This window comes from Colias croceus, chromosome 11 (assembly GCF_905220415.1).
Source record: "Colias croceus chromosome 11, ilColCroc2.1".
Taxonomy (NCBI): Eukaryota; Metazoa; Arthropoda; class Insecta; order Lepidoptera; family Pieridae; genus Colias; species Colias croceus.
In genome coordinates this window covers 5,606,095-5,622,163 of record NC_059547.1, presented here as the reverse complement: position 1 = coordinate 5,622,163, position 16,069 = coordinate 5,606,095, and the positions used below count along the sequence as shown (strand labels likewise).

Here is a 16,069-nt window from a genome sequence, read left to right as displayed (position 1 = left end):
CTTTAAAACGGAAATTCAATATACTTCAAGAAAACATATAATATGATGGGTTTAAAATGAGAAAACTGTAAAAATAATAGGACACAATGGAAAGTCTCGCAATTTTATATCAGTTGTGTGACTATATTCAGTAGCTGGAAAAACAGTGCAAAATATAAGAATTTTTAGATATTGTTTATTTATTAACTTAAAATCGTCACTCACTATTCCCAACTTTTGGATCTCAGCTAATTAAAAAAAACAATAGTATATTCAGTATTGTGACTCTGGTACTTCAACTGTCATTATTATCTTTACATTTAAAATGTTAGATACTTTTTTAGAGAAAAGGCAACAAATATTACACTTATGTATTATTCTCCATTAAAGAGACTGATTTGAAGGGCATTAAATGTAAAATCTACTGAAATATTTAAAAAAATCAGCTCAGTAATATAGGGACAGTCACACAACCGAATACCTAAAAAGGGAAAGGGTGCGTTTACATGGCGAAAAAAAAGTACGCAGGCACACATAATAAATATAATTATAAACTTAACTTAACTTCAAACTAAATTATCACAATCAGTTCGGGCTTAAGCCATCACATTATTATTATTTATCTAAAGGGTAAATTACTATCAAGATTCAAGAATAAGAAGTCTCTTTTATGTTTTATATTGGCACTAATCAAATTAATCAGTCGATAATCAGTCTTCGTGATTCGTTTATTATTAACCTTAAATAATCTCAATCACCATATTGGATAAAAAAATCTTGTTTCAGTGGACGCTGCAAACACGAAGGTTAATCTGTAAATAAAAAAAAACCAATGAAAAATATCGTGATAAAAATTAATTTTTGTTCCATTATTATCTTTCGTAGTTATACAAGGCACATTGTCTAGATTCTTAGTTCTGCTGGCTTATTTTGTTTCTTTTTCTGCATAATGCTTCTTTTTTTTTTCCTCAAAATTAAATTTTACTTCCTCATGCAAAATGATCAATCAGCTGTTGCGATTTGTATGGGGAAATAATTTTTATTTTTGAAATCTACTTTTTGCCGTAGTTTCCTACTCAGTCAAAAATGTCTTAGAAAAATATTTTTATAGCTCAAGAAAATCGCCATGTAAACATTGCTTTATGTGTTCAGGCATGTTGTGACTTTTCGTTCAGCGTATATGTGACCGCTCAAATAGTCACACAGCGGAAGTCACATTTGATAATCCTCTAGTAATAAAAACGGTTTAAAATATAACCACAACACTTATATTCATCAAAACTTTTGATCAACTTACATATAAAAACATTTAAAACAAAATTAACTAAATACTACAAGATAAATAGATAGAAATAAGCCAAAATATGGTCACATACCTGAATGAAGAATTTGGTCCCTGCGGCTTGCAAACACGCGTGCACTCCTTCTAAGCAGTTTTTTGACCCTGACGGCTTCTAACCTGATAAGTTGCATAGCAGTAGCTATGGTGTTGACAGTAATGCAAAACTATTTGAACCACAGTAATTTTCTTTTTAGAAAATCGGTGACACAACTGAATGTTCCGGGAAGGACAATTTTTTTGATTTTATTTTTTATTTTTTTATCTTTTATTTTGTTATATAAGGTTATTATATTTTAACTATTATCACAGTAACTGATTATCCTGGACCAAATAAAACCTTAAAAGATGGTACCTTTCTTACAAAAAAGTTAAGAAATAATTTAATAAACGCGTAAGAGTAAGCAGGGGACAGCGTAAAATTACCCATTTTTCAATTGTTATTTATAATTAACTTAACTTTATTTGAGATTTTGTCATAGTTTTTGTTAAAAAAACAAAATATTGCATACGTATAATCACTTTGATAACATATATAAATAATTCTGGCAACTACTTCATTATATAGAATTTAATGAATTCGAGGGACAGTTGAAAATCAGGGGGGTATACATTTTTGTGAAAATGCCCTTATACATCTTTTGAATCGTTACCTATGTCTTACATAATATTATCATGGACCAATAATAATATTATAAAGGTATCTTGGAAATAATGGCTCTAAAAAAATTGATGTATATATATATTTTTTTCTGAGGTAATTTTGTGATGAAAATGACTGATTCGGTCAGAAATTGCTCGGTTCGGAAATCGCAGAAAACCCATTGTTTTCATCAATATAATGGTACCTAGTCTAGAAGAGACCGCTACCTAGATATAAGGCTGACATTTCCGTCAGACCGTCTCTGTTTGTCTTTCTTTCTTTCTACCTATATTTTAGAGCGCAGCGCCTTCACATTAGGGCGTCATTCAGCAGTGCGACAGTAGCGCATCAGAAGCATATCTCTTCACATGACACATAAGAAGGCTGGCGTTAGGTCCGACGGGAATATATTTCAGCAATTTATAAATCAACAACAAAGCAGGAATAAACGTTGCACATAAAATTCTTTCCAGTTTTTTAAGGGTTCTGTTGTTGTAATTGTCTCATCTTACGTCCTAAAGCAGCGCTCTTGAATTTACAAAATCAGTCCTTCGGTAAAGGACTCGCTCATTTTGCAGTATTCGATATTAATATTATGTATTTACGTGTGCATGCAACACTGGCTCATCGCTGATTTTACAGTACGCGGAGGCTGCGCTTCTGTTTATACTATAAAATTTCGATATCTCCACATTGAATACTGCAAGATAAACACGCCATTTTCAATGCTAGAAATCTAGAATAGGTACCTAATATGGTGTTATACTAACCACGAAGTTATAAGAGAAAAGAAATCGTAATAAAGTGGGTACTTTATTAGGTAGGTGCCATTTCTTTTATTAAGCTGATGTCGTCGTATCATAAAAGCGATTTACCAAAAAAAAAGAGTTCCGTTTTTGTTGTCAGTTGGTTGCTAGTGCCAGTACCTAATGATCCTTGAACTCCGTTGATAACTCAGTACTTAAAACTACTTTTTGTTAACAGACTAATAAAATAAAATTAATGTAAGTATACTTAAACGTTCCCACATCAGCTCGCAAAAATGAGTGATTTAGAATTTTGTAGCGGAAAATCCTCACCTCATATGTTAATTTTCCAGCAAAAAGTGACTCGTACCTACCTTTAATGTATCCGCCAACTTTATTGTTACGATTTTTTAGAAAAAAACACTGCTATTTGAATAATTAAGAATGGATTTAGACCAAAACAATAGACTAAACATAGACAATTTATAATTTACAAATTACAATACTCGAACGATATAGTATTAAGCAATGTTTCGGTAGTGGAGGTCGATATACTCATATACGCTAAATATGACAAAATATCACTAAAAATATTAAGTACCCATAACATGTTTACAAAAAAAGAAAAACTGGAACATTTAATCTTTCCGTAAGCACCCCACTGGCATCGTAATTCTCTCTGTAATTTCCGCGGTGTATAAAAAATGCATAAACATACAAAATTTAATTTAATATTACTGTTAGATTGTTAGACTCTGGTTAAGGTGCCTGCTAATTTGTAATTAAATAACACAATATTATATTTTGATAAATTAAAATTTAAAATATTTAATTAGGTAACTAATACAATGTTATATTTTTATGAATCGATTAAGTATCTAACAATAATGCATCTTCTTTTATTATGATTATTCAAAACCTATTGTTTTTATTATTTTTAAAATAAGTAATTTAAATTCCAAAGAATGTCTTTTAGATGTGAAGAAAAATCATTTTCATAATATAAAAGACAACCAAAAATGTATGTATGTACTAAGTACTTACTGCATAATATCTATACTAATAAGTATTATAAAGCTGAAGAGTTTGTTTGTTTGTTTGAACGCGCTTATTTCGGGAACTACTGGTCTGATTTGAAAAATTCTTTCGGTGTTAGATAGCCCATTTCTCTAGGAAGGCTATAGGCTATATATCACGCTAAGACCAACAGGAGCGAAGCAATGCGGGTGAAACCGCAGGGAACAGCTAGTTAAGTATAAGCAGGCACACGACGAAAACAAACTTTTTAGTAGGTATCATGTTGCAAGTTTCATAAGTGAATAATTGCACAAGATGACGTGAAATAATTACTACACGTTATGAATCCAACTAAGTAATGTATAGGTACATAACTAAATATATTTTTATGATCCTTAAAAATGCGTCATAACGGTAACTTTATGATATTATCAATATTTCAATTTTAACTTCGATTTTATTTCCTTTCTTTATAAGGACGTAATAATATGTAGGTGCCTACCTGTAGTTATTTTATTTTGGCATTCATTGTAATACATAGACTAAACTTATATTGTAGTACCTATGAGTAATATAAGTTAAGATATAATAATTAAGATAACTTGTATTTATTAGACTACTACCACCGAGGCTGTATTATTTCATAATTAGCTATTGTACTCTGATATTCATCAAATCATTTGCTATAAAACATTGTATTTCTCATCGTTTGGGTAAATTATAAGGAAAATTTTAAATTACAAATAGTTGAGAGTTCATCAGTGAAAATCAAATCCTTTTGATAGTTCGACGCCGTGCAGACTGGTTTCACTTGCAAATTAATATAAATTGCCTCTATAACAGGCATTGAGTTAATTTCCCTCAAGATTAACGCAGGACGCCATAGAAAAATGTGTCCACTAATTGCTTTGCCCAAGACGTAGAGTTAACCTGTTGAAGGACTATTATTATCTTGCTGCGGCGTTCCTATCAGTTCGTCGATGCATCTGTTATGTTCGTACGTTGAATATAAGGAGGAGGATCTTCGGCGCGCGTCCATACATTACTCTACCGAGACCTTGTGCGCTACGGAAGGACGCAGCCCCTACACGAAAACATCCCGCCATTTTCGAACTAGCATTTACGCGGGAAAGTCATATGCGATTGTTGTTTTTTTTCTATTTTAAGTTTAGAATTATTTTATATTCATTGTGTGTGGAACAATTGAAAGGAATTTAAAAGGTAAGATTTTATTTACCAAGCATTAATTAAACATTTAAAATAATTTTGGCAGAATTTTATTGTTAATGTTTACAATAATGATCTTTTCATAAATAATACACAGAAAGTAATTAAAAATTATACGCGAGACTTCGTGAAACTATTAACTCTATTAATACAATTAAGTACACGTAGCTCTACATATTTCTTTCACATAGCAAAAATTATCTGTGACAACTATTATTCATATTATAATAGATATAAAATGTAAGAGAGTAGGTTTTTATTTTATTTCAAAGAAGAATGAAAAAAATAACTAGTTATGTAAGTACATCCTTAATTAACGAGTCCAGATAGAGCTCTCTATTATACGATTACTATATTTTAATACTAGGACCGAGCAAAATTAGACAAACCTAGGCGATGAGCTCTAATAATAATCAAGCATATTATAATATGCAGTTCTTATTTTTAATTTGCATAATAAACATAAAAGCTTATAAATTATATTAAAAATAGTAGGTACGACGTTATTTTGTAGGAAAATTTTACTATTTAGTTGCTTTATAAAATCTTTATTCTCAAACTAAAACATAACATTAGCTTTTAATTGGAGTAAAACATCTTGCTAGTACATGTATTATCTAGATTCTAGATGAATAAATCTATTACAGTATGTAGGACTAGCGGCTTATTCGTTACTGTGAATCTGTAAGTTTGTATTCAAAGAAGCGGACCATATAACGTTTCTGTAAAAGAAAAATTACCCAGCCTCTAATTTAATGTTTTCTCACTAACCAGTGATTTAATTCTGTTTATAAGTACTAGTTTTCGAAAAGACGTTAAGCTTCGACCCCAATATCGAATATGTAAAGTAAAATGTGATAATTATAATAAAAAATGAGTAGGTATTATATTTTTTCTTGAAACGGTTAATTAAATCCATTTATATGGAAAGATTAACATTTAACTATTCTTCTTTAAAAAATATATCTCATATTTTTCATGAAGAAAGAACTTTGTACCTACCCATTTTTGAGAAAATCGCGAGGACGCTATATAAAATTTGGCACACAGAGGTATCTAACTGATATAGATTAAAATATATAGAGAAGAAATTCAGAATACTCTGATTGTTTAAAAATCATGATGTTTAGAATTACATAAAATCAATAAAATAATACATTTTGCTTACACACCAACATTTAGTTGAGTTTTGACACACAACTCTAGTTTATGAGCATATAATGCTCTTTAGTTTTTCGTTATAATCGAACGGTTATAAGTAATTACTGGTTATGGTTAAACCTTAAAAAATCCTTTTAAAGTACATTTAAGGGCTGTAATTAATACATAGAGATTGATAAAAATACAATGAGTGTGAATTAGGTAATTATTAAAATCTAATCACTAAAGTGTTTATAAAGGGATAGGTAGGTGTTTTTGTTAGAAAAGCTCACTATTGTTATTTTATCATAATCATAAATCAAGTTTTTACTGAGACTAATATAACCGTGAAATTAAATACAAACGCATATCAGTCGTGCTATCTTCAAAATTTTTTTTCTAATCCATACGGTATTTAAAATATTTGCATAAAATTTCTGCAAAAATAATCATGAGAAACTTCGAAATATTTAAAATAACAAGAGTAACCTAAGTACTACTTTGGATTCTTTTTGGTTGCTCCTTAAATAAATCAACAGTTCAGAAACACTTTTATATGAAGTTTAACAGTAGATATTTAAGAATAATTAAGCAGTAGGTACTATGGTGAAGAAACGACAGACTCCAGGGTAAGATTCACGATCTTTCTCCAATAAAATACAGGACCGTGAATTCGCGCAATATATGCCCAAAAGTCTCTTTTAAACTTACTCTAGTGCAATTCTAAGATCAAGATTAAACTAATGATCCGTTACGTACGTTCCTGTAACACAATGAGGTATTTCAACGCAACTCCAAGATACAAGATAGTCCTTAAAAGCACTTGTCCGTTCGGTTCATGTTAATCCTGTCGATAGCTGGCAGTTGAAGTAAAAAGTGTTTATATTTACACAGTGAGAAAATACAATGTTCTATAAAATACTAAGAATGCGATTATAGTATCTTATGTGATATAATTTGTGCTTGGTAGTTAATAGCCAATAGGTACCTAGTGAAGTAAAAAAAATAAAAATAGGTACGATATTTAGTTTTGCCATTGTCAAATTCACGCACGATTTAAATTGCGGTTAAAGATTCACGAATATGTAATATTATTTGGACATTGACTTCAAAGTTTGCAAAAAAACATGATACATTCAATCTAATGTATAAATATTAAATAATTACACTTTATCTGGTCTCACGAAAACTGAGTAGACATTTTAATTTTTAAATAAATCTTTAAAAGGCCAGTCTTTATTATTTTACTACTCCAATAAGATACAAATCCAACGAATCTACAGTCATTAAAATCCGTTTAGCCGTTCGTTGGTGTAACTAACACTTTCCCTCACGGCGACCTTTTTTATAAATCTTATTTTTTTTAACAAAAACGCAGATATTTTAAAGATGAAAAAATCATCTTTAATCATTGAGAAGGTCGCAATAAAGGTACAAAATCATATTATTTTTTAAAGTTCTTATAACTAATTGCATTCTGAAGAAATTTAATGCGTTATAAAAGTAAGTGTAATAAATTGCAATGTTAATACGGCATTTATTAAGAAAATTAAAGTCATGTTTAAATTTATATTTATTTAATTTTGTTTAATGTTTTTATTGTATTTTGGATGTGCGTAGATTGATTCCTTTTATTGTATAACAAAGATGAGTATGCGGAAGTTTGAGTTTTATTGCTCCTGTCTACAAAAATAGCAGTTATTTTTTATTATTATTTATATCAGTGGTTATTTTTTTGTTCCTGGCTTTTTCTTTCGTGATAACAACTATGTATTATTCTTCCATATTATGATCTGTACGGTTTCATTATGAAGAGTTGCCTATAAAGTAATTAACTACATATTTTATATTTATAGGAATGGTATTAATATTATGACTTATATCCATAAAAATACCATGGTTATGTTAGGATTATACTTATACGATATATGTATTTATGTTAACGACAAGAGCTTGAACGAAAGTTTAGATTAATAACAACACAATGGAGTACTTATAACTCTACCATAATGAGAAGTTATCATGACCTCAGTAAATCTAAGCAGGGTGGCATAAGAATGATAATATACAACAATAATAGGTGTAATTAAAAAAAAAACACAAACGAAACGACCAACGATTACAGACTATTACGTCGGAATGCGTATATACTTGAGATGCATGTATGTTTGTGTATCACAAAATATAAAAAGCAAGGTGCATAGGTGGCGGGTGTTGCACTTTTTATCCCGCTGATTCTATTTTTGTTATTAAACCTGCATTCTGAGGATTGCACTGTAATAAAAGGCATGAGATATTTTATATGGCAACGTCAATATTCAATAAGGCGGTCGCGATGGACCAGTTTGTTTTACAATGCTTCGTTAGACTGTTATTTATTGGAAAGAATATGAATTGTCGCGTTTATTTTGCGATTTGCGTTTTATTAAAAAACGATGTTGATATATTATTTTTTTACAATTTACTTGAAGGGATGGGTTATTTATTATATTAAAGAGTTGCATCTTAACATGAGTATATAGAATTTTAAAGTACCCGTAGATACATACATTTTTTTCGCTACTAGTGTACTCTGTGGTACCTACGTTCGGAAATATGATCACTATTATCTCATCAAATCATTTATAAATATGTTAGTATTAAGAAGACAAATGAAAAATGCCTTTGTAGACAAAATAATATGTTAACATAATATGTAATTCCAGTTTTTTTCCTCTTAAAAAAAAAGCTCATAAATTGATCTTAAAAATGCGCGCGACGTAGTAACATATAAATGAATATTGAATAAATTATTTTTCTTCCTCGGAGTGCGCACTGCGCTACTAGAAAAAAAAAAGATTCGATAAACGTTTTTCTTGAGGCTGCACAATCTGCATGCAATTTTATCTATAATCTGTTTTATGTTCTTGTATAAGTATGGAGTACGGACCTTATCAGTTGTTTCCATTTTAGGATAGATAAAAGCTTAGCTTAGTTAATAAATTAATTAATTTATCTCTTTTTTATTCTTGGTTTATTTTTAACAATAACATGCAATCCTCCGTAATGCGTTCATGGTAAAAAATTCAGCTTATGAAAATCTTAACCTACTGTATATAAACCATAAATTTGGTTATTCATTTTAAATTCTTTAATTTATACTAATACATACAAAAATTAAAGCCTAAATTTGTTGCCAAGCGCAAATCTCGAGAACAGCTGAACCGATTTCGTTAATTCTTTATTTATAATATGAAAACCATCCTTGGTTCTTATGGACATAAACGTAAACATGTACCACGGGCGAAGCCGGGGCAGACCGCTTGTATATTATAATATAACCTTCTCTCATAAGTCTCATAATTGGGTCACGGTCTTATGACATTGCCTGGACTGTAACAGGCTGAAAACAATGAAATCACCTTTGTATGAAAACTATGAAGGCTCATTTAGTGGCTAAGAGACATCCATAGAAGATGCGTTTTATTTAATAAGAAATATAAAGTAAAGATACGAAAATGTAAACATTCCTGAGAAAATCAGCTAGACCGTAAAGACGCAAAATGCGCAAAATATGTTGTAATTACGTGAGTACATTTCTATTGTTTTATGTAGATCCTCTTAAAACTTTACGAAATATAAATTTCATTTTCAATTAGAAACAATTTATCCAATTTAAGTATATTGTTACCTAGTTAATTTTTCTTAATTCTAGGCACGTATTTACATTAAGTGTTTGCTTCTGCCCTCTACACGGATTTTTCAATATACAGTAGTTACGTACATAGGGTACCGTTTCATTTAAAATTCATAGAGTATTTAGATGCAAATATTCGACATATTTGGCAAAACAGCCAAGTAGGACTTAACAATCCAAGTTCAATGCCAAGACTCCGTTTTTCCCTAAATAATTTCAATAAGGTTATATATTCTTTGCACGAATGCACCTGCACTAACATACATCCTGACCATTTACCCCATTACTAATATGTATTGATATTTTAAGATATGTATTGATATGTATTGATTTTACTATTTTGCACAACTCTATCTTGACGTTACCATAAGGTTTTGGCGTTACAATAAAGGCGCATACTTAGATTATGCACTACAAAATGAAATAGGGACAAAATAGAAAATAATAATCTGTTATATAAAATAAGCATGCGTCAATAATTCAAGTTCTACTGATTTTTCAATTACCTACAACTTAATTAGCAATTTGTGGAAAGAATCTATTCGATCAAAAATAAAAATATATACTACCTATCCATAACGGGATTTTAACGAAGATGTCTTCAGTACGATAATTGATTTAAACCTTCTAGATTTAATAAGTAAGTATTTATAATATCAATCTTTGATTTGCATTCTAGGTAAGCAGGTATATTATAAGGTACTTATTTCATTGTTTTACTACACATATACTCGTATAGATATTTTAGTACATACGTATTATGTAATATACATCTTGCACTAGATCGTGATATAAGGCGTGCCCATTCAAGTTCATTTAAGCATTACGAGCATACAGTCATAAATGGGATACGTCATACGAACACCCAAAGCAAGGTCACTGAACCCTTAATTCACAAAAATATAATAACCCGATTGTAATCGTAGACATACTAAATAAGGATGTTTCGTTTCATATGGCGCAGAAAAACAAAAGGTGTTTTTTTGTAATACAGCTTAATTAAGGCAGAATATTAATTACATGAGCGTTTTGTTCTATATACGAGTGATGATATGCTAAATCACAGCACAGAGGATGTGAATACGTAATTTTATAGTTTTTCCTCTAAAGCTGCAATCAACACTGATGAGTCATTTCTCATCTTGAAGACAGCTAAATGTTTAGTAAAATACAACGGAGTAAGCCATAAAGTAATCATTATTTTAGCATATTTGATAGAGCTATTGGGAGGAATAAACTAATTGATTTGGCAATCATTTCCCGTTGTATCAATATTTGATAGCTAGAATAAAAGGACAGTTATTTTAAATAGTTTCTCAAACTTAATAACTTAGAAATTTATAAGTGATCGATTTTTTTTCTATTCTTTATAAATTTATATTTATAAAGCATTTGAATGCCATAATAACTTCTTTAATCAATATTTATTTCAGTTCAATTTCGATTGCACAACAAGAAAATTTATGGTCTTTCTATTATTTATGCTTGTTATTGTTTCGTTGTCGCCTACTTTTACATCTTCGTTTTAATATTTTACTAAGTTAAAGATAATAGTTACTATTTTAAATTTTTATTGGATAAGTAATAAATAAAAAACTATAATCTTGTATACACACTTATGTACCTTTAAGGTTGTAGAGATGTAGACACAAATTAACACGCATTGTATTACCAATTTTATTAATTAATTATCATATGAAGCAAGCACTTATACTACTGGATTAAAAGTTTCTTATCTCTATACCATATAATTAAATGATACAATAGGAAAGTACATTGTTAAAACTAATCTGTTACTCAATGGAAGTTGAGAATCGCCGGATGATCGAGATATCATCTGCGGCCTTCATCCCATGACGGTTTCTAAACTAGGTGATTTGCGGCGCATTGATTTATCCAATTCAATTTCATACTAGACACTCATAAATGTATTTCAAAGGCGCTAGACGAAATATTCTAAGCTCGGATCATGGACCAATATAATGGCTCGGATCTAAGCAATTACAAGTGATAGTTACTTATTTCAGTATATTTGTTGTCATCAAAATAGAGCATTAAAGATCAATGCACCAATTATTGCACCAGACACTGATAATAGAAGATTTGACTGAGATATTATGTTACAGATAAGGCTAAAAATTGTTTATTTGTATTCCTCTGTAACCATAAAGTACAAAATTACTAATATACCTAAATCCAATTCAAAAATGAAATTTAATATCCATAAATTGAGAGTCTGATTGGCCGCAAACGCACACATTATTCATAACGGTCATTCAACCGCTAATAAATATAAACATAATAGATACTATTAAATGTTTACCTTTCATCGATCTCGTAAAGCACTAATTGAATAATGGAGGTCTAAATATGTTTGCAAATATCCGAAGGCATAATTATAACGTAAAAACATAACTCGTTTTGCTATTACGGGATACACATAAGATTACGGGTTAAAAATATATTGTACCTACAGTTCATGTACCTTATTTTTTGTATTTGTGTTTTCATTGTTTATTACACAGTTGTTACATGTAATGCCAATAAGTTTAGTAGGTTAGTAAGTATATAAAATAATATGCAGTGCCACTGACACCCCGGGCGAAAATATTGTGGCGCCCACTTGAGGTGTTCTGAAGGTTTGCACTAGGAGAGGCAAGAGACTCCAACTTCAGACCTTGGCACCCCCCAGAATTTGTCGCCATGGGCCATCACCCCCTCTCGACCGCCCCTAACGCCGGCACTGATAATATGCAGCTGTTAAATGGAAGCTGGAGCCTTACCTATAAGCTTATTTATTTGACTCATGATTGTACGAATGTTTACAATCTTATCAACTATAATTTATCGGAACCATAATTACCTTAATTGAAAATATAGAAATACAAAAAACCCATAAAAAAATATAATCGTATATAGGTGGAATGGATAGGTTATGATATCATCGGGTAATGAACGCAACGTGCCCGCATGAAAATCGTGATCACGGTGGAAAATTGACTTGCACTTCAATTATGGAATAGGCAGCCTACGGTCAAGGTTTGAGCCTGTGCCTTACTGCATGCTTCATGCGTTTAATTACTATTGAAGGACAACGGAAAATAGTTGAAGATCGATATGTAATTGCAAAGGAAGTTGAAGTTTATGTGTATTAATTGTTTTTAATCGTGGGAATTAAATAAAAAAGTGATGATTGTGAGAGATATATCATATTATATGAGTAAATTCTTGATGATGTTGTTTAACTTATTACCTATTTAGAAATTAAAATATATGTTTTATGACGAATGAATTTTACACTGCTGATACGTATAGAGTTAGTGATAGAGAATATAATATCTGTACAGTTCATGTACATTTTTTTACTTGCTTTCGTTTTTTTCAAAGCGTAAGTAGTAGGAACCTAATCGTATAAAAAGGAATGTATACTTAGCCTAACTCCTAAGTATATGTACTTTGAGTGATAGAAAGGCTGGTGTTAAAGCCTCAAATTGAAAAAGATTCTTTACTTAAAAAAATTGTTATCAAAACCCAAAAATAATTAATAAATACGCATGATTCGTGAAAAAATATACAATGTTAACAATAATTGATATTACGATAGCCTTGACCGTGAACGAGATTACTCAATGACTATTGTATGTACACACGTATGGAATTTTATTTTAATTTGTTAGCTATTATCAATGATTAAGCTTACGTTAAGCGTAAATAATTTATTTAAGTATATCCTGGTGGGAGTTATTTTATAGTTAGCGGTAGTTAAGTAATAAAAAATAATGCCATGTACCTATCAAGTGAGTTAAATAAAGATGGTAGGTAGAGAAAGGGCTGAGTGGTGATTAAAGATTAATATAATAAAAAACCTTATTATACTTCTAAAGTTCTAATATAATATGTATGTCGATTCAGTTTAGTACAGATACTCTACTGCATATATTTTACTTAAATATTCTTATACGCGATTCATAAGAATTTATTTATATTATTTTACGGTGCGGAATATCGTTTATTAATTTTAATTAATATGATGATGGGATAGGCACGTTCATTATGGCCACTCACGTTTATAAAAGTAATTTTTATTATTGTGACTGATTTATCTTCCATTGCAACTCGAAACAATTTTGCATTTCAAGTTACTTCCGTTAAATACATTTATACATACTTAAGTGAATCCTTAGCTAGTGACACGTATTATTTTATTCGATTAGATTTATAACTGATTTCATGATTTTCCAATTTGTTGGTTTCTTTATGTGTATGACAATAAGAGACTTGGTCTCGTAGGACATAGTCTGTAGGCTAACAGTGCACTTTACATATACTTGCCCGTAAAGGCAAATCATCGGTGAAACAGTTATGTGAAATGCGTATCTCTCTATACTATACAGTCTACAGGGACCTCATTGGTTTTCTATGATCGTTTAAATTGTGAATCCTGTGCCCTTTCGCACTAGCGGTTAACCGCGGGGGCGGCTAACCGCTAGCCGCTTGCCCATTTTAATATGCAACCGCTTTTATGATTAGTGCGTACAATCATAAGCGGTTGCATATTAAAATGGGAAAGCGGCTAACCGCGCGGTTAGCCGCCCCCTCGGTCCGCTAGTGCGTAAGGGCACTATCTCTCCATACTATAGAGTCTACAGGGACTTCATTGGTTTTCTATGGTGGTCCCGATGTTTTTTTATAATATCATTTACAAATATAAAATAAAAAATTTTACCTCGATCGGTTTTCTATATAAGTTTTTTGCGAGCATAGCATTCGCAGGAATATAATAAACTCAATGTATTGGTTTACAATAAGTAGCTCCCGTAATTGACTGCTAGATATCTTTATCCGGTCTCATGAGGAATGCAGCTCTGACCACAACAGCTATTAAGGGAATCTTCGGAGCCAGTTCAGCCAGTGCAACCCTTCAACAGGTCCCAATAAATATGTCGGTGGCGCATCTTATGCAATTTTACTCTCGTTACAAGAAAAGTAAAAGGATCGAAGTTTATTTACGCTCGAAGGTACCTACCTACGCATAATTGGGTGCATGATTTATGGTCGCGATAAATTTTCTTGGGGTCTATAGGCATAATGTAAAAAAAAATATAATGGATTATGAAGAATGATGCATTATAATTATACCTATTTTCTTGTGGACGTATTGTTAGGAATATAAGCGATGATATCGCGATTTTTATGTGCATTTTGAATTTAAGACATTGCATTATGATACATGAAAATATATTCTTTGGTAAATTTTTCTTCGGTGTTCATAATTACGATAGGACTGTATTATGACACTAAATATAAATTGTTTAGTGTTATTATTATATCGTAATATTCATGGTATGCACTGTGCATAAAATACTCTATTTACATAGCAGTGGCGTAAAATTAAATAATAGTCGTCTTTATAGGAACGATGTGATCATGTGCTACGTTTTGTATACTTATGACAAGTACAATAACTTTATCGCTCTTTACAATATCGTTACATTTTTATTGGTTATTGCGAACCTGCATAATATTATGTTATTTTATTTATAAGTATCACGGTATTATTTTTCTTGCAATGGATTTTACTATGAACAGATAATAATTTAAGTCAATTTTGTGAAACATATTCACATCTGTAATATGTATAAATATTTAAATCTTTATGAAAAACAAGTACTTTACCACCACGTATTTATAGGACTTATAACATTGAATTTTTTATCAGATGCTCAAATTATGATTCAACAACTTAGCTCAATCTAAACCCAATCGATACAGTTTAATCTTCTAATTGAAAATTTTGTTCCATTGTCTGGTTACGTATGTTTGGACGATCGGCATTTTATTAATAATGATGCCATTACAAGATAACTTACAAAAGCAAAAACATCGCGCGGCTTCTAAAAGAACCCTTTGATGTGGTTCAAAAGCATGTTACATTATCTGTGGCGAGAACTATTATACAGTCATTATATAAAACCTACGGGTATGTTGGGGGTTAAAAATAAAGCGAGCGAAAGATAATTTCATAAAAAAGTTGTTCTTACGAGTACGAGTAGCGATATTATAAACAGTGGGATTGAAATGTTTTTATGAACATTAAGTATTCGCTTTAAAACTGTCTGTATTAAATAAATTTTCAATATTTTGCTGTTTAGATAAGCCTAGAGATACTGTTTTTATAATAACTTATTTCTCATCTAAAATGGGTAACATAGCAAAACATAATTAATAAGTAGGTACCATAATGTCTACTTCCACAGATAATTTAATACTATATGTACTAAATACTTATACCACAGCTAATA

At 30.5% G+C, this 16,069-nt stretch overlaps 1 long non-coding RNA gene across 1 annotated transcript; it reads right to left on the bottom strand.

Annotated features, from left to right (window-relative positions):
- Window positions 1-508: 508 nt before the first annotated feature.
- Window positions 509-1,476, bottom strand: LOC123695364. The gene is made up of 2 exons (XR_006751920.1): window positions 1,356-1,476; window positions 509-791 (listed from the first exon to the last, which is right to left on the bottom strand). It is a non-coding gene; the product is annotated as an uncharacterized LOC123695364 (long non-coding RNA).
- Between the last annotated feature and the right edge of the window lie 14,593 nt (window positions 1,477-16,069).